Source organism: Borostomias antarcticus (assembly GCF_949987555.1).
Source record: "Borostomias antarcticus genome assembly, contig: scaffold_311, whole genome shotgun sequence".
NCBI lineage: Eukaryota > Metazoa > Chordata > Actinopteri > Stomiiformes > Stomiidae > Borostomias > Borostomias antarcticus.
Window position 1 is genome coordinate 51,983 of NW_028176655.1, and position 5,000 is coordinate 56,982.

A 5,000-nucleotide genomic window follows, 5' to 3' on the forward strand; every position below is an offset into this window, starting at 1 on the left:
TAACAATCTCTCTCTCTCTCTAATCCCTCATCCTCTCTCTCTCTCCCCCCCATCCTCATCCTCTCTCCCTCTCTCTCTCCATCCCCCATCCTCATCCTCTCTCCCTCTCTCTCTCCATCCCCCATCCTCATCCTCTCTCCCTCTCTCTCTCCATCCCCCATCCTCATCCTCTCTCCCTCTCTCTCTCCATCCCTCTCATCATCACCTCCCTCCGTCGCACAGTCAATCAGCAGACCCGTCTCTACTACCCCAGCAGACCCGTCTCTACTACCCCAGCAGTCCTCATGCGCTACTAGAACTACCCCAGCAGTCCTCATGCGCTACTAGAACTACCCCAGCAGTCCTCATGCGCTACTAGAACTACCCCAGCAGTCCTCATGCGCTACTATAACTACCCCACTCAGCACGAGGGTGATGCTCATGATCGATTTCTGAACTTTCGATTTCGCTTGTCTTCATTCAATTACCCGCTAATCTGCTGCCTGGCCAGCAAACTGGACACACATGAGGAGCAAACAGGCCTGGTCCGGGTCGTATTGGGTGCTATACCTGCCCCTACCCACCTGAACCAGGGCTAGAGAATAACTACCCTTACCAGCCCCTACCCACCTGAACCAGGGCTAGAGAATAAAGACCCTTACCTGCCCCTACCCACCTGAACCAGGGCTAGAGAATAAAGACCCTTACCTGCCCCTACCCACCTGAACCAGGGCTAGAGAATAACTACCCTTACCAGCCCCTACCCACCTGAACAAGGGCTAGAGAATAACTACCCTTACCAGCCCCTACCCACCTGAACCAGGGCTAGAGAATAACTACCCTTACCAGCCCCTACCCACCTGAACCAGGGCTAGAGAATAACTACCCTTACCTGCCCCTACCCACCTGAACCAGGGCTAGAGAATAAAGACCCTTACCTGCCCCTACCCACCTGAACCAGGGCTAGAGAATAACTACCCTTACCTGCCCCTACCCACCTGAACCAGGACTAGAGAATAAAGACCCTTACCTGCCCCTACCCACCTGAACCAGGGCTAGAGAATAACTACCCTTACCAGCCCCTACAGACCTGAACCAGGGCTAGAGAATAACTACCCTTACCAGCCCCTACAGACCTGAACCAGGGCTAGAGAATAACTACCCTTACCTGCCCCTACCCACCTGAACCAGGGCTAGAGAATAACTACCCTTACCAGCCCCTCCCCACCTGAACCAGGGCTAGAGAATAACTACCCTTACCTGCCCCTACCCACCTGAACCAGGGCTAGAGAATAACTACCCTTACCAGCCCCTACAGACCTGAACCAGGGCTAGAGAATAACTACCCTTACCAGCCCCTACAGACCTGAACCAGGGCTAGAGAATAACTACCCTTACCAGCCCCTACCCACCTGAACCAGGGCTAGAGAATAACTACCCTTACCTGCCCCTACCCACCTGAACCAGGGCTAGAGAATAAAGACCCTTACCTGCCCCTCCCCACCTGAACCAGGGCTAGAGAATAAAGACCCTTACCTGCCCCTACCCACCTGAACCAGGGCTAGAGAATAACTACCCTTACCTGCCCCTCCCCACCTGAACCAGGGCTAGAGAATAACTACCCTTACCTGCCCCTACCCACCTGAACCAGGGCTAGAGAATAACTACCCTTACCAGCCCCTCCCCACCTGAACCAGGGCTAGAGAATAAAGACCCTTACCTGCCCCTACCCACCTGAACCAGGGCTAGAGAATAAAGACCCTTACCTGCCCCTACCCACCTGAACCAGGGCTAGAGAATAACTACCCTTACCAGCCCCTACCCACCTGAACCAGGGCTAGAGAATAACTACCCTTACCTGCCCCTACCCACCTGAACCAGGGCTAGAGAATAACTACCCTTACCAGCCCCTACCCACCTGAACAAGGGCTAGAGAATAACTACCCTTACCAGCCCCTACCCACCTGAACCAGGGCTAGAGAATAACTACCCTTACCTGCCCCTACCCACCTGAACCAGGACTAGAGAATAAAGACCCTTACCTGCCCCTACCCACCTGAACCAGGGCTAGAGAATAACTACCCTTACCAGCCCCTACCCACCTGAACCAGGGCTAGAGAATAACTACCCTTACCAGCCCCTCCCCACCTGAACCAGGGCTAGAGAATAACTACCCTTACCAGCCCCTACCCACCTGAACCAGGGCTAGAGAATAACTACCCTTACCAGCCCCTCCCCACCTGAACCAGGGCTAGAGAATAACTACCCTTACCTGCCCCTACCCACCTGAACCAGGGCTAGAGAATAACTACCCTTACCAGCCCCTCCCCACCTGAACCAGGGCTAGAGAATAACTACCCTTACCAGCCCCTACCCACCTGAACCAGGGCTAGAGAATAACTACCCTTACCAGCCCCTACCCACCTGAACCAGGGCTAGAGAATAACTACCCTTACCAGCCCCTACAGACCTGAACCAGGGCTAGAGAATAACTACCCTTACCTGCCCCTACCCACCTGAACCAGGACTAGAGAATAACTACCCTTACCAGCCCCTCCCCACCTGAACCAGGGCTAGAGAATAACTACCCTTACCAGCCCCTACCCACCTGAACCAGGGCTAGAGAATAACTACCCTTACCTGCCCCTACCCACCTGAACCAGGGCTAGAGAATAACTACCCTTACCAGCCCCTACAGACCTGAACCAGGGCTAGAGAATAACTACCCTTACCTGCCCCTACCCACCTGAACCAGGGCTAGAGAATAACTACCCTTACCAGCCCCTACCCACCTGAACCAGGGCTAGAGAATAACTACCCTTACCTGCCCCTACCCACCTGAACCAGGGCTAGAGAATAACTACCCTTACCTGCCCCTACCCACCTGAACCAGGACTAGAGAATAACTACCCTTACCAGCCCCTACCCACCTGAACCAGGACTAGAGAATAACTACCCTTACCAGCCCCTACCCACCTGAACCAGGACTAGAGAATAACTACCCTTACCTGCCCCTACCCACCTGAACCAGGACTAGAGAATAACTACCCTTACCAGCCCCTACCCACCTGAACCAGGACTAGAGAATAACTACCCTTACCAGCCCCTACCCACCTGAACCAGGACTAGAGAATAACTACCCTTACCAGCCCCTACCCACCTGAACCAGGACTAGAGAATAACTACCCTTACCAGCCCCTCCCCACCTGAACCAGGGCTAGAGAATAACTACCCTTACCAGCCCCTACCCACCTGAACCAGGACTAGAGAATAACTACCCTTACCTGCCCCTACCCACCTGAACCAGGACTAGAGAATAAAGACCCTTTAACCAGCTAGCCAGTTAGAAACGCTACTAGCTAGCGATGCCTCCATGGTTCATATCACGTTAGCCTAACTGAAGGAAGTATATTCTGTTCATTCGGCTGTCATCTTCGTTTTAGCTCAGCTGGAAATATCAGAATGTACTTGTACACTAACGTGAGATGATTGTATTGTTCTGAATATATTAGCACAACATGCAACGCTCATGCCATCCCATAGCTAGCGAGCCCACTGCATAGCAACGACCCATTATTCTGGGTCAATGTCAGTTGTTTTCATTGTGTGTGATTTGTGCTAGTTAGCTAGCTGCTCTCTCTAGTTAGCTAGCTGCTCTCTCTAGTTAGCTAGCTGCTCTCTCTAGTCAGCTAGCTGCTCTCTCTAGTCAGCTAGCTGCTCTCTCTAGTTAGCTAGCTGCTCTCTCTAGTTAGCTAGCTGCTCTCTCTAGTCAGCTAGCTGCTCTCTCTAGTTAGCTAGCTGCTCTCTCTAGTTAGTTAGCTGCTCTCTCTAGTTAGCTAGCTGCTCTCTCTAGTTAGCTAGCTGCTCTCTCTAGTCAGCTAGCTGCTCTCTCTAGTCAGCTAGCTGCTCTCTCTAGTTAGTTAGCTGCTCTCTCTAGTTAGCTAGCTGCTCTCTCTAGTTAGCTAGCTGCTCTCTCTAGTTAGTTAGCTGCTCTCTCTAGTTAGCTAGCTAGCTCTTTCTAGTTAGCTAGCTGCTCTCTCTAGTCAGCTAGCTGCTCTCTCTAGTCAGCTAGCTACTCTCTCTAGTCAGCTAGCTGCTCTCTCTAGTCAGCTAGCTGCTCTCTCTAGTTAGCTAGCTGCTCTCTCTAGTCAGCTAGCTGCTCTCTCTAGTCAGCTAGCTGCTCTCTCTAGTTAGCTAGCTGCTCTCTCTAGTCAGCTAGCTGCTCTCTCTAGTCAGCTAGCTGCTCTCTCTAGTCAGCTAGCTGCTCTCTCTAGTTAGCTAGCTGCTCTCTCTAGTTAGCTAGCCGCTCTCTCTAGTTAGCTAGCTGCTCTCTCTAGTTAGACAGACAGGGTTAGCTGGGAGTAGCAGACAGACAGGGTTAGCTAGGAGGAGCAGACAGACAGGGTTAGCTAGGAGAAGCAGACAGACAGGGTTAGCTAGGAGGAGCAGACAGACAGGGTTAGCTAGGAGGAGCAGACAGACAGGGTTAGCTAGGAGGAGCAGACAGACAGGGTTAGCTGGGAGGAGCAGACAGACAGGGTTAGCTAGGAGGAGCAGACAGACAGGGTTAGCTAGGAGAAGCAGACAGACAGGGTTAGCTAGGAGGAGCAGGCAGACAGACAGGGTTAGCTAGGAGGAGCAGACAGACAGGGTTAGCTAGGAGGAGCAGACAGACAGGGTTAGCTAGGAGGAGCAGACAGACAGGTTAGCTAGGAGGAGCAGACAGACAGGGTTAGCTAGGAGGAGCAGACAGACAGGGTTAGCTAGGAGGAGCAGACAGACAAGGTTAGCTAGGAGGAGCAGACAGACAAGGTTAGCTAGGAGGAGCAGACAGACAGGGTTAGCTAGGAGGAGCAGACAGACAGGGTTAGCTAGGAGGAGCAGACAGACAGGGTTAGCTAGGAGGAGCAGACAGACAGGGTTAGCTAGGAGGAGCAGACAGGGTTAGCTAGGAGGAGCAGACAGACAGGGTTAGCTAGGAGGAGCAGACAGACAGGGTTAGCTAGGAGGAGCAGACAGAC